This window comes from Panthera uncia (assembly GCF_023721935.1).
Source record: "Panthera uncia isolate 11264 chromosome C1 unlocalized genomic scaffold, Puncia_PCG_1.0 HiC_scaffold_4, whole genome shotgun sequence".
NCBI classification, from domain to species: domain Eukaryota; kingdom Metazoa; phylum Chordata; class Mammalia; order Carnivora; family Felidae; genus Panthera; species Panthera uncia.
This window is the reverse complement of record NW_026057585.1, coordinates 61652205-61676668: the sequence shown is the minus strand read 5'-3', so window position 1 is coordinate 61676668 and position 24464 is coordinate 61652205. Positions and strand designations below refer to the sequence as shown.

The following is a 24464-nucleotide window of genomic DNA, read 5'->3' as shown; positions in this document are numbered from 1 at the left end:
CCGGCCCCCAAGAGTTGAGGGGGAGGTGCAGTCGCTGTCTATAGTACCGACACCCCCAACCCCAAACTGGGGGTGTCAGGGGAACTCACTGGCCACTAGGGCATGGATTTGCTTTGAAATGCCTTCCGTCCTCACTTTGTTAAAAGGACAATAGCCTAAGCTTCAGCACGATGATGGAACTCTGGTGTGGGGGAGGGAGAAGGGGAAGGGCCTCCCGGGGAGATGTAAACAGCAGCATGGCACCCCCACCCCCTGGGTGAACTGGTAGGAGTCTCACCTGGCAACAGCAAACTAACTTTGTCCTGTGGCAAAACAAACAAGGCCGCAGAGAGGAGAGACCACCCAGCAGGCCGCGAGGACACTGACATAGCCCGACCTTCAGGTCAGCTTCCTACACGGGCCACCAGCTTTCTGCCATGTGGTTCTCCGTTCGTGGGCAGAAGAGACCAGGGCCTGCTTCTGTCCTCATTTCCCCAGATGTTGGGCAGGACCCTCTGGTCAGAGCCTGCAGGGCTCAACGAGCTCAGCATCATGGCAATGATCCACAGCACATCTCCCTGGAGTCTCAGGGCAGCCTGATCAAAGAACGTCATCGCCATTTTACTGACGGGGAAACTGAGGCTCGGGCAGGGAGGTGGCCTCCCCAAGGGCACTCAATAAATATGGCCAACAGAGTGGATGACAAACCGCTAGGTCGTATTTATTCCTGTTTGGGCGTCACGCCACCCACATGCATCCTTTTACTTACTGGTTTCACAAAGATGTGTGGTGGACCCAGCAGGTATTACTGCCTAGGATACGCAGTGGTGAGCAAAATACTAAGTTGTGCACCCGCGTCAGTGCAAGATCATCTCTAGCGCACCTCCATGGGACTCCCATTCTGAGACATGGTTGATGCTGCTACTGGCCACCCCTGCCACCAGCCACCCTTGACTCTAGTGAATCTCCAAGCGTCAGGTTGTGGGCCACGAGACATAGGCCCTGGTAAACCACCTTATGAAAGGGGACACAGGCCAAGGTCTCCCCCAAGGCTAGTTTAGGTAGCAAAGGTGGTCAAGGCAAGCACTTCAGAGCTCACGCAAAAAATCGTCTTAAAAAGTACCACTTTTTAAAGAGAGACGAGCAGCCAGAGGCCTTCCTTTGGACTCTATCTGGACTCCCCAGGCGGCTGTGGTAGCTCCCCCTGCTACTGGAGCCTGCGCAGCAAAACCCGGTCCACTGGGCAGCGGGGCAAGGCCAACCCTGAGCCACCCAAGGGGCACAGGTGGTGCTGACCAGGCTCAACAGCTGGCGCTGGAGGGGAGGAAGGGGGTGGGCAAAGGAGGGAAGGAGAGAGGAGGGGTTGGGAAGGAGAGGAAGGAGCCTTTGTACTGGCCTCCCTTCGCCCACTGCAATCCCCGGGAGCAACAATCAGTTATGCAAATAGCGACCCCTCCCCCAAGCCAGAGCCACCACCACCCCTGGGGGCCCCCTCCCACTCCCTCAGGGTGTCTCAGTCCTCTCTGGGTGTCTCCTTTGAGCCTTCTGCCTCCCCTACACACCCGAGGGGCAGGGGCCCTTAGGCCTTGCCCATTCAGAAAAGAAACCTGCTCCCCACCCCAACCCTACATATGTAAAGTCTTCAGTCTTTGGAATTCATTTTACCCTGATTTTACCACTGCCATAATCCTTCCTCGTTCTGGGGCCACAAAAAGCTAATCCAGGGAAATAGTTCACAGCTGGAAGGAGCGACGCGTGGCTTAAAGCTACACAGTGTAACTTGAACACACCACCCTTCTCCGTTTCACGTTGCTAATTCTCTCAATGAAATACAGTATCTGAGGGACAAACTGGTGCGAGGCGGGGCCCTCCACATGCGGTCGGTGTGGACACTTGCCATCCACATGGAAGGTCCCAGCTAGGTGACAACTTCCGGTGGGGGGGGGCTCTTATCTCCCCTGCCCTTCTTTTTTTTATGAGATACATACTTCTGATGGTTTCAGTTTCAAATTACCATCAGCCATCTAAATTGGGAATCGCAGAGCCGATACCACAGGTGCATCAGAGGTGGGTATTCAAAGCAGCCCTTATTTACAAACGGCGATGCAAATCTGCCCCATGAGGCTGGACACAAGTAACACACACCTCGGCTACTGTCCATCCCTGGAACTTCCACCCCAACCAAGCACCAGGGGCACGGGCGGCACGTCACCCCCAATCCTGAGATGGCAAATGACCATGGCAATGACGACAGAGATCTTCAGGCACGCGTAGGACCTGGCGCCCGTTATATCAAGTTGAGCTCCTGCCGGCTTTGAAATGAAGACAGTTGAAAGACAGAGCCTAAATGTTCGCTAGGAGTCCTATCTACACACTGGTCAAGTCTTCTCTCACCTCCTGGGCAACAAGGCTCCAAACCAAGAGAAGAGAAAACATGCCACACTCTAGGAATGCCGGAGGGCAGGCCACAGGGACTGCTTTTTTTTTTTAAGTTTATTTATTTTGAGAGAGAGAGTAAAAGTGCAAGTGGGCGAGGGTCAGAGAGAGAGGAGAGAATGAGAATCCCAAGTAGGCTCCACACCAATAGTGCGGGGGGGGGGGGGGGGGGCTCGAGGGGCTCGATCCCACAAACCGTGAGATCATGACCTGAGCCCAAGCACAGGGACTACTTTTAAAGAGGACAATGAGTAAATGGTCCCAGGGCCAGAGGCCTCAGGCCTCATCTCACTCCCATTACTGAGTTCTCATCAGCTGAAAGTGCGACCCCCTTCCCCGGAATGGCCCCCCACTCCAAAACCCAATGTGGTCCTGGCTTTCCCTACAAGGACTGTCTCCCAGCTTCCCCTCGTAAACCCTCAAAGTCACTCTGCAAACCAGAAGGGCCAGAGCGCTCCAACCAGTCCAACCTCCAACAGTGCATTTGCTGAGTGCTTACTGCATACAGGGCACTGCCTTGCATTCTTCACATACTTAATCCTGAGAAGTGGGCCTTAGGCACTGTTGTCCTCTGTTCTTTACAGAGAAAGAAACAGCCTCCGAGAAATACCAGGGTTACAGGGGACTCAGAACGGGCAATGCCTCCCCCCACTTTCCAGCATCAAAACGGGGGTCTCAAATCTGCTTCTCAGCAATACATACCAATGAGACAAATTTTACAAATCCAATAGTTTTAATGTTCTAATGGATCCCTGTGGCTTTTGATAAAATTCCTAGAGACAGAATTGTATGTAAATCTGAAAAATAACATGTATCAAACAACTCAAATGGGAGTACTGGTGAAACGTGCTAGAAAAGTGGGTTAAGAAGACAAAAAGTGGCTTTGGTGACAGCATTTAAGACACTGATGCCAAAAATGCACGTGGAGAACTGGAGTCAATTTTTTTATGTAAGTTGAGAGCAGAGTAGAGCACTTCTAAATTTACACGTTATCTCTTCTAACGTGCTTTTAAACGTATATGGTTAAATTAACAACTTGAAATATTTTAAGTAGGGAAAATTACTTCTGGCGACAATGAGGCCACACCAACCGGCCCCAGTTCTGCTCTGCCTCAGCAAATCCACACACCCGCTCCCACCTGACCTCCACAGGCCCCGGTCTCTCAAGTCCAATGTGAGGCACCCAGCCCCATGCCCTCAGGAAGCACACATCCTCACACCCCTGGTTAGAAACCAGGTTCGAAACCAGGCACTGGAGCTCCTACTTTCACCATGAAAAACTCAATCAAGCCCGTCGTTTCCATATGCTCAGCAAATCAAGGTTATGACTAGATTTTTCCCCCACGTTCAAGTTATCCTCCCCCAATGTATGCTTAGCTCCCAAGTGACCGCTCTCACACTTGTTTTAAAGATAATGAAGACTATCCTGTAACGAGGGTGGGCCTCTGGGAGCCAGAAGTGTGGGTTTGGCTCTTTTAGGGGGATTAGCCCGCCCTTATTTCTAGGTGTCACACACAGAATTTGAGACGAAAAGGGCCCCGTTTTAGAAACACTCAGGGCAGGAGAAAGAGGAGCTTTGATGGAGGCCCCAGGGCCCTTCCTGGGGTCCTAGAAGGGGGTCCCCCGACCACACTACAGCCCCAGATCCCTCTGAGGAAGCAGCCCCCCCCCCCCAACAATGCTGCTCCTTCTGGAGGGGCTACCAACAACCAACACCAAACTTCAAAACTAACCACCACCTTTGCAGGGACTGGGGCCCCTGTCTGGTTCCTTCTAGTCCTTGTGCAGACAGCCAGGCCAGGCCCCAGCAGCTACTTTTGTTTCAGGGGGAGCAGAAAAGGCAGGGGCCTGGGCGGCCACTGGAGGCTCCAGTTAAGTTTCGCTGGTGAGTGAGTGGCGGGGGCACAAAGGAAGGAACCGCTGGGGGAGGGGAGGCCGCAGAGCTAGAGGGCTGGGACAAAGGGGACAAGAGACAAAGGGACAGGAAAAGGGAGCCCGCTTTCTCCTCTGAGGAAGGAACTCTCCATTTAGCCTAATATTTCACTCATACCTCCCCAGGCCAGGAGCACACAAGGACACGTTTTGGGAGGTGGCTTCAGGTGACACAGACACCCCTCCCGCCTCAGCTACACAGTGATGGTTCTCCTTGCCCACCCCCCTTGCTTGTCCAAGCCCCCTCCTCAGCCCACTTGTTCAAAGTCAGAGAGGCTGCCTTTGATCAGCTGCCTCTCTCCAGCCCCATCCGCCACCCTGAAGAGAGACAAAGAATTATTTATTTGGAGAAAAGAAAAACCCTCAAAGTGTCAGCCAGTGACAGACATGATACTTTCTATACAGGAACGAGGAGACAGGAGCGAGGCGCCGGGTTTTCTAGTCTGTGGGGGGCTTTCACCAGCAACACACACACCAGCCACCCTCTGTACCTTCAGACACTCTCAAATCCTACCTGCTTGGCCCTTTGGGTTTTTTTCCCCTCAAGACCACTGCCTACCTCACCAGGAGGTTGTGATAATTAATCTATGTCGAAGCAGAGAGTGCCCAGCGCTAGAATGAGGTCTGTAATAAAAATGGCAAAATCTGACATGTGGGCGAGGTCAGACCAGAAAGACCTTGGATGTCTAGCTCATAGTCTGGAGCCTCTACCCTACAGCCAGGGAAACCTCTGGGCTATCTTCTGTGAGGCTCCTGATTTGTTCCATTTTGATTTGATTTTGAGTAGGGGAGAGACATGACGCCATCACATTTAACATGAACGAAGCAAATCTGGCATCCACCCGTAGGCCCAAGACAACAAAGGGGCGGTTTTGGGGAGAGGCCAGGAGGCCGGCTGTCACCACCCGCAGAGAGCACAAGAAAGGCAGGAGCCGCTGGTATCCCCTTCAACAGACTCCTTCCCACCCTCCCTGCTGCCACCCATGCCCTTGCCAGGCCAGAGTCCTGCTCCCCCTGAATACCACTTCACTCACCCAAACAGTTGAGTACCTCCAACGTGCCAGGCAAAACACAGGTAGTACGGTCCCTGGCCTCCTGGCAAGAGCATCAAGCATGATGCATCAAGTCCTCCACTCCCACCCACTGCTTTAAAACTCAAGACTTTTGGGGTACATGGGTGGCTCAGTCAGGGAGCATCTGATCAGGTCATGATCTCACCGTTTGTGGGTTCGAACCCTTGCATCAGGCTCTGTGCTGACAGCTCAGAGCCCAGAGCCTGCTCCAGGGTCTGTGTCTCCCTCTCTCTCTGCCCCTCCCCTACCACTTGTGCTTGGGCGCCCGCTCTCTCTCTTAAAAAATAAACATTAAAAAATTTTTTTAAAAGGGGCGGGGGGGTGCCCGGGTGGCTCAGTCAGTTAAAGGTACGACTTCAGCTCAGGTCATGATCTTGCAGTTTGTGACTTCGAGCCCCGCGTCGGGCTCTGTGCTGACAGCTCGGAGCCTGGAGCCTGCTTCAGATTCTGTGTCTCCCTCTCTCTCTGCCCCTCCCCCACTTGTGCTCTCTGTCTCTCAAAAATGAATAAATGTAAAAAAAAAAATTTTTTTTTTTAAAGAAATGCAAGACTTTTAATGAGCACCGATTGTGTGCTAGGCACTGGGGCTCATTCATTTGTTGGGGCCCGGGAAAGGGCACTCTTAGTCCTGCAGTGGGGACAATGGGGGCTTCAAGAGTGGTAAGGAGCCTGTACTCAGAGAAGGGAAAATGGAACTGGACCCACTGAACCACAGAGAGGTTGGGAGAGCTCCTCCAGGCCCCTCTGTGTGGTCTGAGCCTGGCGGCCAAGCTGGTTGTAGCCACACCTCCTGCATCAGGTCAGCAGTGGACCCTCCGTTGGAGCAGCTGATGCTGCCACTGCGATGGGGAGTGACCCCTTCTGTGGCCTGGATCACACACACCTCCAACGCTTCCTTTCCCATGGATCCTCCTCCCCTCCAGGCCCAATGCTTGAGTCCTGATTATGCTCTGGACGGGACCCCATAGGCCCACCAAATAATTACGTCAAGGACTGGGCCACAATCAGCTGTGGATCAAAACTAGTCTCTCGGCTCTCAGTGACAGCTTCTGTCCTCGTGAAAAGAATGCGGAGGGGACACACGCTCCTCGTAAACATTTTCATAAAGAAAAAAGGGAGGGAGAGAGAAGCTATGTGTATCTCAAGTGTCAAAGCAGCTCTGGATGGGGCAGGCACTGGCTTCCTGAGAAGCAGCAGCCCAGAGTGGCCCTGGCCCATGACCCCGGCCCTCCCCAGGGCGAGACGATCCACAACAAACTCACTGACTCGCTGGAAAAGGGGGATACTGTGGCAGGCACCTGTGCCTTGGAGGTAGCCCGAGCCTGGCTGCAATGTCCACGCCCCAACCACGAGGAGGGGGATTTGTGTTTCTGGTAAAGCCTAGAAAACTTAACTCAGGTCTAAGAGAATGGAGGCCCCTGAAAGCGTCCTTATGTCAGCGTATCTCTCCTTCTTTCGTAGTTTATGTTCTTGCGGATTTGTGTTTCCAATAACCAATTTTTAAAGAAAACTTCTAGAGTAACAGTCATGCAAGGACATTTTTGTTCCGCCTCTTCTGTGTCCGAGGCACAATCATCACTTTCTCCAAACTCTTCACCCTACCTTGACAAGGCCCCCAAGGGGCTCAGCTGTGTAGAGCTGCAGACCGAGGCTGGGACCAGGGAGGTATCGCTTACCAAAACTTCAGAGAGAAAGAAGTGAGCAGTCAGTTAACTCCAAGGAGCCAGTCCAGAAGTCTGGGGTGGGCCAGAGGGCTGGGGCGGGCCAGAGGGCTAGGGCAGGCTGGGGCACAAATGACCTCAATGCTCTTCCCGTCAGGGGAGGCCAGGAAGGCTCTCTGGTGCTCTCCTGGGGGGGGGGGGGGGGGCAGGCAAGCTCACCTGAACCTGCAGGTTGTAACTGCCATTCACAGCCGTGCAATTAGCATCTTAACACACAAAAACCCCACAGAAAGGGGAAGAATAGTCTGTGAGGGTAAATGATCGGCTGCTGTCCCGTCTGTCACCACACCTCAGAGGCACCAACTCTCTGAGGAGTAAAAGACTCAACTGTACGGATCCAAGAAAAACAAGTATCTGCTCTGACCCCTCAGTGGATTTGGGATAAAATGTCCTCACGAACTGGCACCGTCAGGACGGTCTTAACAGAAGGTGGTGTTTAAAAGGGAAGTGATTTCAAGCCTTCGGAAGAGCTTGAACCGCTGGCTTAGAAGGCTTAGAACTCGGCAGCCCCTCCCTAGGGTGTGGCTGGCCCTCCACGGAGAACAGATTAAGAGCTCCACTGCTCAAAGTCCTGTGGCCCAAGTCCTGACCACCCCCTCATCCCCAAATCTTGTTTGTCCTCCGGGCTAAGCAAACCGTCTTCTCAGATAATGCAAAGGCCAACTGTAGGCTTGTGTGGCCGGATAAAATCGTCACCAACTCTGAGTTACAGGGGGTCAAATCAGGAAATATTCCTGCCCAGATAAGCAGGAGAGTTAGAAGAATCAAAACCAGGCTATTGCCCATGATCCTAGGTTAACACCACACTAAGGCACCAGCTGAGGGACGGAGTTCAGGATTCCAGGCCGGGTCCCTGCCCACCCTACCCCCAAGCCTCTATACAAAATGCAAAACCCAGGCAGGAGAAGAGTCACAGGGCTTTCAGCCTCAGAGGCCTCAACGGTTGGCTAAAGGTTGGGCTAACTGAACACTGAGCATTTTTCCACACATTTCTGAGGACATTTCACATTGGAAGCTCCATTAATATGTCCAAGATCTATTTCAGAAAAGAAAGGCGCACAGCAAAGCCAGGGCAACAAAACTTGGGACATGTGCTAAGGACATTAAGTCTTCAGGAAGCCATTTAAATGCACAGACGGGGCCCTGGGAGGTGGGTAGCCTCCTGGTACTTCCTGATCACTTTCAGTCCACAAATATGAACTGGAATATCCATCAGGTGTCAAAAGCCCCCAAGTTTATGGGCCCTGCCCAATGGCTCAAAGATGATCATGAGGCATTCTTTAGAATTTGGAGACATCCGAACTGAGACATGAAAAATGAATAGAGATCCCCAAGGGGGAAAAGAATGGAGGAAAGTGCTTCAAGCAAGGAGGAAAAGCCTGTGCAAAGGCCCTGAGGTAGGGAGCCCAGCCCTTCCCTTCCTTAACTACAGCCTGGCAATGTTTGGTATCTAAGTCTCAAGGTTCACACTCCACCCTAACAACAAAAATACACAGTCAACATTCCAAAATTCCCTCAATTTTTTTTTCCCCGAACATACGAGGTCAACCACCTTCTCACCTCTCCCTGCTGACCATCTTTCCATTTCTGCACTGGTTTCCCGGGAGCAGTAACTTCTAATTCCTGAACAGCTCACATGGGCCTTCAGTTTAGGACACACCCTAGCTTCCTAGCTGGCCAGTGGTCGCCCAGGCTGCCTGTCCATGTATCCAGAACAGGCCTGGGGCAGGGACGAGGGAGAATGTGTTTCCTACCCGAAAGAAAAGAGCAAGCCCAATCTGCTCTGGGCAGCACAGGCCAGGAAGGAAGTAGGAAGTCATCCCGAGTGCAGGAAGTCCTCACTCATCCCTAGATGAGACCAGAGCAAAGCCCAGCAACAGGCACTCTGTCCTGGGAAGGAAAAGATGATTTGGGGGCAGAGGATGGAGGTGAGAACACGGCTCTGGCCTTGTCCACGGTGTGCTGGGGACACACAAACACTTCTAACCTAAAAGCATGTGGTTCTCTTGGAGGCTCTGTTCGCACCCCCACTCCCCAGCAAAAACAGACTTCAGGAAGAAAATGAATCAAGTTTTACAAGCTTCCCTATTTACCCAGGACTACAAATCTATCAGTAGGGAAGCTTTAAAATAAACTCTCTCCTAGCAATGTCACTTCCTTTCTTCTATTTGCCACTACACACACACACACACACACACACACACACACACACACACACACCCCGCCTCTTTAACCTTGGCTGTGGATCCTGGATCTGAAAGAGCAATTCCAAATTCAGAACACACACCAATCCACCACTTGTAAATACTTCCTGCTTTTAATTCGGCTCCTCTCACTTACTTGTGGGTCTAAACATACCTGGTGCAGCTCCCTAAGCAGGGATACTTTCCCAAGAGCACTGGCTACTTTTCAGCCTCCCGTTCTTTCATTCCAGAAATACCTACTGGGCATCCTCTAAGGTGCCCAGCATCCTCGCCTCAAAACAGTAATGCAAGCTGAGTGCAACCCATCTTACAGATGAGGACACTGAGGCTCAGTTAAGCAAGTAGCACAGGTCACGCTACAAGCAAAAGCCCTAATGGGAGTAGAGCCCAGACTGCTTCACCTTCTTCTCTGCACTGTGGTTCCCAAGCATCCCATACATCTATCAAATGCAAACAGCAAAACTACTTCCTTTTAAAAAAGACTCATCCCGGCTCATCAACAGCTTTAATATTAAATCTTGAAAACCAAAGGCCATTTTAACCAGTGCTTCCCAAATGGATCATGGAAAACTTAAGACAGCAAAAAGTAGAGCTTACGCACCGTTATCAACACCACCATCCAGTGTGGTTCCTGGAGGCACAGGGTTTGGGATAGTTTTTCCAAGACAGGGAGGATGCCCAGTGGGCCATAAGGAGACAGCAGCCCCTCGGCTGGGGACGCGGGTTCAGAGTCTCAACCCATAGTCACTAAGCACAGGACTGGGGCAAGGAGAGGTTAGGGCTGGGTGGCCTTCCTGCAGTGGCCCCTGGACCTCTTTTAAGGCTTGAGGCTCTCCAGATACCATGTTCCTTATGCCTCCAGGGCCAACCACATGTGAACTCCCAGGAGCTGAGGAGGAGGGCAGGGAGACGGGAAGGCCCTTCTGGCAGTTGAGGGGATCCAGGCTGTGTCGGGGTCTGGAAGCAGCTCAGATCTCACCCCCAGTTCCAAGACTGCCCCCACTCCGTATTCTAGTGTTTGCAGGGAAGGCAAAGAGACAGCATTCCCCAGAGAAACAAAACAGAAGGACTTGCTCCATTTTCAAATCAGCTGACTCCATTCAACCTAAACTTTCCGCTGGCTTTCTACACCTCTAAATCCACTAGCCGGCCCTCCCTCCTGATCCCATCTTCCTGCCAAGCAAGAAGCCCCTCTCCTCTCTGCCCTGCCAGAACTCCTGGCTGCCTGTGCACAACCCTGTCCCCACCCACCTGTCCATCCTGCCTGCACACCCACCCCTGGCTTCCTCCTTCCTCGGCCTTCAGCTCTCCTCAGCCATAAAGCAGAAGCACTAAGAACTTTCATCCCGGCTGTCGCTCTCACCGGGCTGCCCTGTATGCGGGAAAGTATAAAATAAAGTCAGATACGGTTATCCACGTCTGCCGGTGTCTGAGTCCCGTGGATTCCCACCACACTTCACACACACAGCTGCTTCCTCACTGGATCGGTCTCCTGCTGCCCGTCGCTTCTGGGGTGCTGGTCAAAAAAGCCCCTTGAGAGGAGAGACATGGGGGGGACCCTAAAAAGAACTCTAACCCAATGACTTGACTGCTTGAAGCTGAAATTCAACTTCTCATTTAAAGCAAAAACAGAGCTGCCAAACGCCAGGCCATCCATCCCTCAAGAAGGTAAGGATTTCCAGCTAACCCGATCAATGAAATCCAATGTGGCCCCTTAACTAAAATCCCCCTACTCCATGGCAGGGCCTTCTTGGATTATTTTCCTTCAAAAAAAAAAAACAAAAAACAAAAACAAAAAACTATAATTTACACATGGAGTGTCTTTACTTTCCAAACCATTCAGAATTAGGGAAAGGGGGGAAAAACACGTCTGTTTCTATTTGAAACTGTCAAAATTAGCATTCAGTAATTAAAAATCACACCCTTTCTCTTAATAACCTAACCAGCATGATACAATCAGGTTGTGCCAACTCTTTAATCTAATTGACTAATTACAGATTTTAATTTAGTCAGTTACTGAACAACTGTTGACAATTTGTTTTCATTAGGGACAGAACAGAATAAATATTTAGGCTTCCAGTCACAAAGACTCCTGCGATCGGTTCTCCACCGTGACCCCAACTCCAGAGTGAGCTCTGGCTCCAGCAACACCCTGAGACACAGGTCCACACAAGGCCCTCGAGTCACTGCTCGGTTCTGGCTCCAGGGGCACCTCACACACCTTCTCCCAGGTCCCTCTTAAGGCAAAAGCCTGAAATGCATCCCCAAAGTACAGGCAATCCCCCCATTCACACACGTCACTCACGAAGTGGCAAACACTTAAACGCTGTGAAGAAAAATAAATCCAACGCTGCATGTCACTGGCTTTTAAGCAACAAGATAAGTTAACAGTCAAAATAGGTTTGTCTGCGTTCACCTCCCTGGGAAGCAAACCGTCACTGACATCTTTTTTCTGTGGTTGTTTAAAGACATACGGTTACAGGTTTCTACTGAAATGATCCACACTTCTTTCAAAGTGCATTTTTACCCCACGGTCCCCAACTCCTAACGTCATCCAAAAGTTTGTGAAACTGGCAGCATGGCTCAAAAGGAGGGAGGAGGCCCTGGGTTCAAATCCTGATTCCTTTATTTAATGACTTCATCACCAGTTAAGCCTCAGTTTCCCTGTCCAAAGGCTATAAAGATAGCCATTGCCTTGTAGAGAGTTACGGGATTAAATGTCACGCCCACGTACAGTGCCTGGCCCAGAGTAAACGTGTGACAAATGCTGGTCACCACGGTTTCAGAAATCACTTTTGTGTCCCTCACTGTCCCCATGCTACGGATTACGACACTGAGGCCCAGAGAGAAGACAATGGCCGATCGAACGTTACGCAGCTAGTAAGGGGGGCGGTTTGGTTGTGAAAGAGGATTTCTGTCCAGTGATCCATCCCCCCCCCCCCCCCGCCACCACTGGATGTCAGCTCAGAACGGTAGGGAGCACGGTTCTTATTTGGGAGGGAGGGGGAGTCTCGGGAGCACCTGCTGGAGATGGGAGCCTTCTACACAGAAGGCTTCGTGCGCTCCTTGGGCCACCCATTCCCACAGGTGGGTTCTCCCCACAGGGAAGCTCTGAGCGGCCTGCACTTGGAAGAATGACCCAGAGCAAACTCGGCATCATGACCCTTCCTGACTCCCTAGGGGAAAAAATGAGGTACCTCCCTCCACAAAGCCCAACCCTGGCCATCCCAGAATAAGCCTAGAAGGAGCCTCTTACATTGCTAGGTGAGTGGAGGAAGTGCAGAGGGTCATGGTCTCTTGAAAACTCCACTGCAGACTCTGAAGCATGGCTGGCATTTTTTTAGGCTCCACAAAAATCAAGTCTACCTCAACCGAAATGGAACCGAAATTCCCAACATGTTGTGTTGACTAGAATTCTACCAACCTGGTATGCTCACACTGGGTCCCCTGAGCTGGCAGGAAGCTCTAATCAGCAACTCTATAGTTCCTGTCTTTCCTACTTCTTCATTAAAATGGTGACTTGATGCATGCAATCTATTTGCAAATGAAATATTTTCAGGCATGGAGGCAGGTGTACGTGAAGAGAAGGGGAAACTCCTCCTGGTTGAGGTCACTGAAAACCAGCTGGGTAAGGCACCACCCGACCCCACAGGCAAGGCTTCAGCTTGCCCATCTCCCCGAAGACCCCCTCCAGCTACTCCTCCCAGTGTCAGTATCAAACTACCCTGGGCTGGGCGATGGGTCATCAGTTAATCAGGCCACAAAGATGTGGAATCTGGTACTGATTCTCGGGAAGGCAGCATGGTATGGTAATGAAGACCACTTTCATTTTATGTCCACCTTCAACATTACTGAATCCCTCTACTGCCTCCGTTTCCTCTTCTACAAAATAGGAAGGAAAACCAAACTTAATGCGTTGGGCTGTTTGGAGTACAAGAAGAGATACAACCTAAAGGGCTCAGGGGCACCTAGGTGGCTCAGGCGGCTAGACGTCCAACTCTTGATCTCGGCTCAGGTCATGGTATCACGGTTCATGGGACTGAGTGCCGCGTCGGGCTCTGCGCAGACAGCACGGAGCCTGCTTAGGATTCTCTCTCTCTCTCTCTCTCTTTCTCTCTCTCTCTGTCTCTCTCTCTCAAAATAAACATTTAAAAAACAAAAAACCTAAAGGGCTCAGAACGGTGCCTGACACACAATTAGCACTCAAACTTGTTCGTTGTTCTCAACAGTTCTTACTTCCTGAAATGCGAAGAATAAATATCCTGTCCCCTACGTTGCCCCCAATGGACAAGGATTGAATAAGAATACTTTTCTCAAGGTCTCGGCACACAGTAAGTGCTCAATAAATACCAGTTTCCTTCGTTAAACAAATAACGAATTATTATTAAGCCACAGCGCCGTGGTTTAGGTAGTTTAGTTACTTATCCCTCGGCAAGAAACCGCCACCCCAACCTGACGGCTCAGCCTCCCGTGGAAGATCGCTGCTCCCTAAAATCACGGCTGCCAGAGTCCAGCACCGTGATTTTTACCTCATCTCTTCTCTTCAAGTTCCCTTTGACAAAGATGCTGCTAGCTAAATAATGCCAAAGAAAGTATGTGGCGACAGTCAACTAGATTTCAGTTCATTTTCTATAGCTTGGGGTCAGAATCGACTGATGCACTCTGGTGATCAAGTTTTCTGCAATTCCCTATTCCACGCATTAGCTCGCTGACAGAAATTCACCGCGGTATTTAAAGTGGCAGCCATCACAACTAACTCAAATTGTATTGGCTTCCCCGATGCTGAAATGCTCTGCTGAAACCATCAATTGGCCAATTCGGAGATAACGTGGTGGCTGAAATTCCCTGTCATGCTGTAAAATCCCCTTCCGAAGCGGCTCGCCAGCCCGGAGATCCGCAGCGACACCCGCGAGCAGAGCCGTGGGCCAGGGCGGCCTCGTGTAACACAAGTGGGCTCGACGAGCGGGAGCTGGCGGGCGGCAGGAGGCCAGCGCTGCCAAGAGGAAGGGCCTCCAGAGGGAGGATAACATTTGCTACTGGAAGCCTTCTAAAAGACAGCGAGAAAAGAACAGCAGTGTGCACACGCCCGACACCAGGCCTGCCCGCCGGGCCGTCTGCCCCCCTCGGCACAGGCCACGGATGGCCAAAGCCACAGGAAGCCCACGGCATCTCCCAAAGAAAGCTGCGAAATTCCTAACGGGCGGCACAGACACAGGCGCCAGCCTCGGAAGGAAAGGTTTTCTACACTCAGCGGCTGCCGCGGGAATCGGGTATCTGTCCAGCCGCGGACTTGCTGTGTTAACGTCCTACTCCGGGCCTCGGTGTCCCCCATCTGTTAACTGAGACACTGCTTCTTAATACACAGTCCGTGATCGGATGGTCTGTTCACATTCCAAAAAGCCTTCTCAACAGGCGACCACCACTAACAAAAACCATCTTCACGCGCTCTCACCCGACTTCTAAAATGCTGGAGAGGCAGAAAAAAAAAATCCAGGCCTCGTCTCACATCATTTCGGATCAGATGAACCAAGGCTCAGGGAGGCCAGAGGACTTACCCACGGCTATCTGAAAGAATCAGAACTTGAACTCTGGTCATCCAAGTGCAAATCCCGGGCACCGTCCGTGACCCTGCCCTCATCCCCACCGCCAGCACAGAGCCAGGCATGCAGTGGACGCCTGGGAGCAACTACCCGCCATCCACCGCCCCTCCCGGTCCAGTCTGCAAAGCCACGCTCTGTCTATCCCAAGAGCTCTCAAAGCTGCAGCCAGCATCCCGGGCATGGGGGAGGTCTGCCACCCCAGAGCCTGCTCTCTCAAACAGCCTTTTGTGACGGGGAAGGAAGAATCAGAGGAAAGCCTCAGACAGGGGCCCCAGGGAGCAGCCGTGCTTCTTAAGGTCAGAGGACTGTGAAACAGAAGTGAAATGTCAGGCGCTTCACCCAAACACACAAAGAACGGGAGACACAAAGCCTGCCTCGGGAGCTGTGCAAACAGCTGTCACCGGGAGGGGACACAGAATTTGGGAAGCTGGGCCAACCTGGGTCAGACAGGATGCCTGGAGACCTATTCTCAAGACTCTTGCCGTAGCCTGAGCCCTGCAGGTGTTCCGAAAGCACCCTCCATGGAGGGCCAGGACCCGGAGGAGGGGAGGCACGGGGAGCTGCCCTGTGGCCAGCCAGCAGGGACAAGCTGCAGACTTTAGGTGGGAGCTACTGCTCATTCAGCACTTGGCAAGCACCTGCCGGGCACTTTCCTCATGTTCTCTGCACAAAGAACGGGGCAGCAAACACCACTGGCAGCCACCAAGTGAGCCCTGAGGCACCAGTCTGGAAGTGAAAGACATGGTGGGGAAACAGTTCTCCCAAGAACCCTCAGAGGTGGGAATAATTCCCTCCTTATTACAGATCCGGAAACTGAGGTCAGCAACCGTCTGTCGCTTGGCTGACGTCACCCGTAGGTCGCAAGATTCCATCTCAGCCCCCTCTGAGCTAGCGGCTTTCAAAGTTTAGACTGAGACCCACAAGGAGGCAAATTTTACCTCGCAAACCCAGGATGCAACGTTTATTTACGGGCACGCATAAATCACTGAAAATAGAAGTTCCCCCAAACAATACTTACGCTTCCTCTGTGTGATACAGTTGTTTCATTTTTTGTAATTGCCAGTCGTGACCCACTAAGTTGATTTCCCAAGGCACTAATGGGTCACAACTCACAGTTTGCAAAACAATGTGTTACCATGTGCCACTTGTCCATCTCCATTAAAACGTGTATTTAACACGCTTGATCCCAGGGCAGGGATCAGACCTTTCTCACTTCTCAAGGCCCAGAGTCTAGCTCACCAATCTCGGGATTTATTCAAGACTCTGCAATAGGCCCCGGGAGTGGGGGTAGCACAAACAGGGTGAAGGTAAGAGCCCCTGCCCTCAAGAGCTTTTAATCTACCAGTTGGGAAGGGAAGAGATACAACCTTGACTCAAATCATCCTCCTGCCGGGCAGCAAGTAGCAAATAAGGACACAGAGTTCCTGGGGAGAGACAAAAAAGAAGGAAGAAAAGGAGGGGGTGTCCCCAGTGGGGGTGGTCCTGGCAGGTCTGGTGGGGAGACAGCCACATTCCAGGCTGGCATCTGCTCTACAGAGGGCCAGTGGGCAGGGGAGCAAACACCCCATCTCCGGTGGTACCAAGCAGGGACCACAGGAAGGGTCAGAGGGGGCAGGGGAAAATTCCAGACTCCTAGATCAAGAGAAGTGGCCAGCAGAGGAGAAAACGGACGCTGACCGAACAACACAGTCCAGCTGCCAGCCCAGAATGCCCATGAATGTCATCTCATTACATCCTCACAGTGCTGGGGCCGGTTTGGAGGCTGCAGGTGCGACCCTCACCCTCCAAATGCCCAAGGGTACTTGAAGAAGGTGGATTCAAAGCCACAGATCCAGAGCGCTAATCAACAGGTGAGGCAGCCTATGATGGTTCATGTCCACACACACACACCTCTCACACCAAGACCATTCTGCTGCTGCCTCCCTTTTGGCCATGAGAAAGCCAGGATCCACACAGGGCCCAAGGTTGAGGTCATGCTAGCACACTGACATGATGCTTATTCTGTGCCAGGCCCTATTACATACGGGATGTGTGCAAGCACATAAGGTCATTTAATCCCCACGATGGCCTTATGAGGTGGGTATACTCTATCAACCCCATTTTCTACCTGAGGAAACTGAGAAACAGAGAGGCTAATTAAAGCGCCCGAGTTTGCACAGCTTACAGGTGCAGCAAGGCAGCACGAAGCAAAGATAAATGTCCCAGATCCTGATTGGCTTTGTAGGTTTGAGACCTACCAGTCACCTCAGGTGGGGCATCTTTCCTCTCTGGACCTCAGTTTACCTATCTGTAAGATGCCTAGGTGACCTCCAGTTCCATCACTTGCGATCCCGCCATGTACATATACATTAAATACGTCTCCTGGCCGCCACCGAGAGCGGGACCGCTTGCTTACCTTCTCCCACCATCTGTCCTGACTGCATCCTGATCTCTCGAAAGACCAAGATCTCTCCGCACAAGGCTTTCTAAGTACTTATCACATCCTGGGCTGCATCTGTCTCTTCAACAAGACAGTGAGCAGAGCAAGCACTCAGTAATTCAGCTGGATCAACCCCGCGAAACTCAGCAGTGTCTTCTGCTCCTGGCCCGGGAGCCAAATGACCAATGTCTCACTCAAGCTCTGCAGGAAGTCAGAGGAGAAAGCAGCCACTGTACCAGCACTGGCTTCCCAAGGACCTGCCATGGAGACACATCCCCTCCCAAGCTCACGTCCTAAGGCTCCCTTCTGGGACTCCTTGCTCAATCAAAAAGTCAAGTGAGACCTGAGGCAGGCAAGGGTGGGATACGTACCAAAGGCGATGACAAGATCCCAACTTGCCGCTTTCAATCCCGTTCATCCCTATAAGCATCTACACAGCACATCACAGCACCACTGACCTCGCTAGACAGGTTTCCATGCCTTTCTCTCAACCACTCCACGGTGGGGCTGAGCAAGGACGACCCTTGTGCCTACTTCACAGTCAAGAAGGGACCCTGAGGAGTGAAGGCTCCCCCTGGTAACAAGGGATGTGGGCCAAAATTTGAATCCAGATTTCTGCTGATGCCAAGTCGCAAGCCCCTCTGGGTCTTACCATTTCACTATGTGGGACGGGACGCCTCTGTCCAACACAGATAAGGGGTGCCGACATCTTAGGGGAGCATTTATCAGTGCCAGCTTGCGGTAGCACTGCCTACTCTGCCCCTTGCAGGGGTGTGGGGGTGAGACAAGACAGCTGGTATGGAGGGAAAGACTCCATGATACGTTCCGGGAGCCCAGGCAGTGGAGAGCATCACTGGGAAATTCAAGTGTCCAGGTCCCTCAGTCAGCTTGCTCTCCCAGAAAAAGATGCTGTTGTCTCTATCATATTACAAGTATTGGGGGGAGGGGCGCCTGGGTGGCTCAGTCGGTTAAGCGTCCGACTTCGGCTCGGGTCATGATCTCGAGGTCCGTGGGTTCGAGCCCCGCGTCGGGCTCTGTGCTGACAGCTCAGAGCCTGCAGCCTGTTTCAGATTCCGTGTCTCCCTCTTTCTCTGACCCGCCCCTGTTCATGCTCGCTCTCTGTCTCAAAAATAAATAAATGTTAAAAAAAAATTTTTTTTAATAAATAAATAAATAAAATAAAATAAATAAAAGTTTTGGGGGGAAAAAAAACCTTAGGGCTGCAAAAGAGACAGGAGATAAACTCACCAAGCACAAGCCACAGAGAGACAACCATCCCGCATACGTGATAGTACGAAACTCTCAAAACCACCACGCGAAGGGACCACCACTCGCCCACTCTACAGATGGGGAAACTGAGATCTGAAAGTCCACCCTGCCAGGAAATGACAGTGAGGAATGGAACTTAGGTGTGCATCCCAGTCATCAGTCAGAGCCCAAACCCTTCAAAACCCAGAGGATTCAAGACCCGGGTAGAGAAAAGCGTAACACGGGAGAGAAACATTTCTAAAACTCATTTCGCCGAGGCTACAGAAAACCCCATTACCCTGGCGAATCAAAAACAAACAATCGTTATTGTCTATTTGCTGTAAGCTCCTAGCAACATGTATTAAAGAAGTTTATGTGAATCATCTAATGCACTTGTGCCGTGGTCAGAATTATTACCAAGCTAAAAAAGATTAATTTTTCTAAATACTCTAAACCCTAGACGCTATTATAAAGGCTACAGCTAGTGTAACATTTCTGTTATCTTGGCTGACAGGCCCTCAAGCACACACACCTCCCTTCCATGTCTCCCTCTTAAGGCTTAAAACACACACACACACTCACACACAGAGGCAGGAAGGTCGAGGGAAGAGGGCAAGGCAGCCCTGGCCTGAGGTCTCCACCAGAGAACCTGCTTCCCTTGGAAAATTAAGACAGCCTAAGGGACACTTCGAGGAGGGCTGGGTGTCTCTGGCTCCTTCAGAGCAGTGGCTGGCACAGAACTAACTCTTGGTCCAAGTTTGCAAATGCTTAGCTAACAAAGATGGCATTATGCAAAGACGTGCACACAGCTGGTCTTGGAGTTCAAATGAAGTGACCACTGCCAAAAACTGTGTTTGGGCCCCTGCCACTCTACCCCCACCCCTCCCCCAGCCCCACCTCCTGCCTTGAAATAAAGGGCGAGGATTTGCAATTTGGGGTCTTGCCGCCACTTGAAACCCATTAAGGTGGCCGCACAGCCTGGGTTCTGGCAAAATGCAATTCCAGTTACTCATTTAGTGTTTAATTAGCTACCGATGGAGGAGCCTGGCAGCCTCTGGGGTTAGAGGAATTGCAGCAAACGGGGTGGGAGCCCCAAGAAAAGGATGCAACACAAAGTCTAAGCTCCAAGGGGGGTGGGGGTGGGGGAAAATAACTGTGTTATGTTTTGTTTTTTTAATCTGCCACACAAGGGCGCCAAGGGTCAGAGCCAAAGGCAACTGCTATGAACTTGCCAGGACCTCTGGGCAGATGGCTAGGCTGGCTTATCTCTGGGGAGAGCACTCCCCAGCTCCTCGGGCCGGGCCTCAGCCCTTCCCCTCCCATTCTGCCCGCACTGCCGTCCTCTCATGCCCCTGCCCCCAAAGGGTTCTGGCAGGCGTGGACACTCCCCGCCTGGCAGGAACCCCAGCTCAGCACATCCAAGGAGAGCCCTCTCAAATATCACTTTGCTATTTCGAACCCACCAAGGACGCTGGACCCCTGCCACAGAGCCACAAATACCTCAGCTCTCGTCCACGCCTAGGCCTCTGGGGCACTTTCCTAATCCCCCCACCTGCCCCCCACTGCCTGGAGACAGGTTCACAGCTGGGGGCTAGGGGGTCAGCAGAGTCCTGTTGCAGAGGCACAGGGGTAAGGGAGCCAGCCCTGCTGAGTCGGGGGCTCCCAATGGCAGAGCAGAAAGGGACCTCAGGTCTTCAGAGCAGAGAAACTGAGGCTCAACACTAGCCAAGGTCATGGGATCCCATGTCTAGTACACTCCCCGAGTTCTTCCCCGGGAATCACAGAGGGGCTGGGGTTAGAGGCAGCAATCCCTGCACGTCCCAAAACTAGGCACAAAGTCTCCTTTGTGGGGACGCATGTATTTTCTGGAAGGAAAGGCCATAGCTTTTATCACATTTTCCCTGCCAAAAGAGCCACTGTACCATAACAAACTCCCTTCCCGAGCTCCAGTCCCATCTCTGCCAGTGACTCTGCAATTTACCTCTCAGGGGCTTCAGTCTAATTCTCTGCTGAATGCGTTTCTTCAGTGACTGTATAGGGGCACACTTGGGGTCAAACGCACAAACGTTCCCTCCGTTTAGCAGGAATTCTGTATCAAATAAGCGCCGTCAAAGGCTGACAGGTGGAACTCGAAAGACTAACATCTAGTCCCAGCTCTGCCCCCTGGCTACATGCCCTTGGACAAACTATCTAAACTCCAGGCCTCAGTTTTCTTATCTGTGAAATGGGGATGAAATCTAAGAATAAAACCTGGCCAGTAAGGCCCCCGTGAGGCCAAACCACAAGCATGTGCTGAAAAAGCGTTCTAAGAACTACGGTCACATGAGCAGCACAAGGAGCCACCGCTGCTCTCTGGCACCTTCGGCTCTGAAGCCAACCCCAGGCCCTGTCTACTCCACTCATTCCTTGCTGCCAAGAAAAAAACATACAATTAGCTACCTTAAGGAGGGAAAGGACTGCTGGTAGCCAAGAAGGCACTATAGACACCTGTTTCTAGCACCCCCACCGACCCTGGAGGAGAGCCAAGTGGAGAAGGCAGCCAGGACACCACTGGGCCCAAAGTAAGAGACACAGGTAGCACTGGGAGTGTCCGCTTCACAAAAGGAGGCCAGGACCCAGACAGCAGCGTCTAAGAGGACCCAATGGCACCCAAGGGCGTTCATCAATACTCTGAGACCCAACGCTCTAGCCGGGAGAGGAAACCACAGTAGAGTCCCCGTGAGCCTCCTCCCAGGGCCTCACGGCTGTTCTGACTTAAGGCAAACCAATTTCTCAGAAAAGTCCACTCGCACACCAAATGTCCTAATGCTCCACATTACATGCGGTCAACATCAGGGGCTCACGCTTACAGATAATGTGCCTAGTGTGTCAGTGGGGAAACAGACTGTGACTCAAATAAAAACTCACCAATTCAAAGAAAATTTAAACCCCCTCCCCTGAATCACCTGGTTCATTCCAGCTCCTACGGTCCGGCCTTGACGTGAGAGGAGCCTTTAAGACCCCTGGGCCCGTTGCCAAGAAGGGGAGACAATTTGCCAGGAACACAAAGTCATTTCCCCAAGCGAGTGGAGACCAGGATCTTCCCAGTCGAGGTCCCGTCTAGCCCAGCAGCAGTCGGGCACTCCCTCCTCACCCCTGCCCCTCACCAAGGCTTGAGCAGGTACCTGGGCTGACAGGCTCCCCCACAAACTATGGTGATCTGTGAATCATCTTAATTGAAAAAGGAAAGTCAGTTGCTGCCCACTCTTTTACAAGATGCCAGGTAACTAGCTAATGCACATTAGAGGCACCTGGCTCAAGATCACCCCACAAAAGTGAAGTCGCCAAAATAACATCTTCCAATATGCCATTGGCTATTCCAGGCCAGGTTACTCAGTGACCACAAATTACCTATTTTTTCTTGCCCATAGTTCCTTAACCCCTTCATTCAATTAGCACCCATGCCTACTATGTGCAAGGCATTATGGGAGAGTTACACAGATGAATAGCTCTGTATATACATGAAAGGTCTCTGGCATGGAAAAAATTAATAAGCTGTGGTTGGAAAGACAAATCTGAATGAGAAGTCAATCGGAACAGGAGCCAACAGGGCACTTGCCATGGTCCTACAGCACTGAGCCAGTGTTAGGAGCACCGATTCTGGAGTCACTTATGGCCTGTGTTTGGACCCTCATTCTACCAGATACCAGCTATGAATTAACCTCTCTGTGCCTCAGTTTCCTCATCTGCAAAACGGAGGTAACAATTCCTTCTCTCACCTGGCCCCTGGCGGCTTGAAATGAGACTGAACCAAAGCACTCAGCAAGCACAAGGCCCCAGCCCATGGAAAGCTGCCAACAAGGCTCTGTATAGATGGTTTCCATGGGCAGTGAGATGGAGTGATCAAAGTGTGCAGAAAATGATCATAAAAGTTATCATAAAAGTCTACAAAAAAGTTTTAAAAAATGGCCAGGATTTGAATGGATAGGAGAGGCATGCATTCCAAACTAGAGGAAGAGTCTGGAAAGAGACAACAGCAATAATTCTAGCAAGCAGGAATGAGGGCTAACTAGACCGTAGCCATGAAAAAAGAACACATGAAGATTGGAGAAGGACAATGAGAAAAGAGAGTTCCTTTTCTTAATTTTCTCAAATTTCTCTTAATTTTCCAGTTGCTTCTCTGTCACCCCTGCAACCCCAAACCACCCCTTAATGCCTTCACAATACAGATGTTCCCTCCCCGTCCTCATTTTTTTTTTTTTAATTTTTTTTTTCAACGTTTTTTATTTATTTTTGGGACAGAGAGAGACAGAGCATGAACGGGGGAGGGGCAGAGAGAGAGGGAGACACAGAATCGGAAACAGGCTCCAGGCTCCGAGCCATCAGCCCAGAGCCTGACGCGGGGCTCGAACTCACGGACCGCGAGATCGTGACCTGGCTGAAGTCGGACGCTTAACCGACTGCGCCACCCAGGCGCCCCTCGTCCTCATTTATCACTCCCACACAACCTGCCTCTCAGACCAATGAAACCAAGTGGATTCCAACCTAGGAAGAAGAGTTTTGACCCCAAAATCCGCGAACTCTGGTCCTCAATCAGCGTGACTTCAATGCTTGGTAGCAAGTCTACGCCAACGTCACAGCATAATTCTGACACTATTCCTTAACAAATTATTGAAAGCAAACCCACGCAAGCTTTCACTGCCATCCATATTCCTTCAAGATGGCAGACCAAACCACAAATGGCCAGAACCTCACACCCTTTACCAGAGCACAAAACTTTGTTAGAAATTATTAACTTCTGGGGTGCCTGGGGGGCTCAGTCAGTTGAGCATCCGACTTCGGCTCAGGTCATGATCTCAAGGTTCCAGTTTGAGCCCTGCAACAGGCTCACTGCTGTTAAGGCAGAGCCTGCTTCGGACCCTCCGTTCTCTGCACACACACCCCACGCACACCCCCCCCCCCCGCCCCACTGCCGGCTGGCGCACTCGCTCTCAAAAATAAATAAATATATTTTTAAAAAATTAACTTTTCTCACAGCTTGCAAAAGATAGCATAGACACCCTATATCAAGAGATTTATTTGACATAGGCATGTCCACCTCTCTCCCCAACTCTTAAAAATGAAACCATTTGCACAGCAAAGATTGGCCACACAGGAATCAGCTCTCCATAGGTTCAAAAAAAAAAAAGAAAAAGCAAGACTTTTCCTAAGTAGAAAGGTCAAATTCACTAACTGTTTTTTATATGGCTAATGTACCTTCTGGCCTCCTCAGCCAACCTCCAGCTCAGGAAACCCTATGATCATCACCACAGATTTTCCCATAAGAACCACACCATAAAAGAACCAGTCACCTCACCTTGCACTACTAAAAGTTTACCAGGCCATAAGTACCATTCACTAGCTTCTCTTTTGCAACCCTGGAGAGGGTACATGAACTGGTCAATTTCCTCAGCATTCTGTTCCAAGGGCATTAACTTTTCAGTCATAACAAAATTGCATCACGTTGAATATTCTTAAAACCAGTGAGCCTCCAGCTGAGTCTCTAACTCCCTGTATTTCAGGGGAAATCTTCACTGTAAAGATATTCATGGAAATGGGATTTGACCACTTGTGAAATGCAACTTAGGTTCCGGTGTCCTAAGTCAGTTTCAACCTCTGCACGCAGGGGACACACATGGCCTGGCCAAGTGGGTGGGCCTTGAGGACATTAAAAGAAACCAACTTCAATACTCTAGAGCTTGGAGACCATTCCTACCCACCTCATGAAAAAAAGTACAAGATCAAATGAACCACCTCTTCTCTGCCTGCATGTGCGTGGCCATGCATACACACACACACACACACACACACACACACACACACACACACACACA

At 51.2% G+C, this 24464-nt stretch overlaps 1 protein-coding gene across 5 annotated transcripts in view; it reads right to left on the bottom strand.

The window, feature by feature from the left end:
- SSBP3 (single stranded DNA binding protein 3) overlaps positions 1–24464 on the bottom strand; it is a 163033-nt gene that overhangs the window by 133195 nt on the left and 5374 nt on the right. The window contains exon 1 of one of the 5 annotated variants that reach the window (XM_049617119.1): positions 749–7245. The exons of the other annotated variants lie outside the window; for them this stretch is intronic. The gene's annotated coding sequence lies outside the window, so the exon portion shown is untranslated. Of the gene's footprint in view, positions 1–748; positions 7246–24464 lie in introns of those variants that run through there. 5 annotated transcript variants of the gene reach the window in all.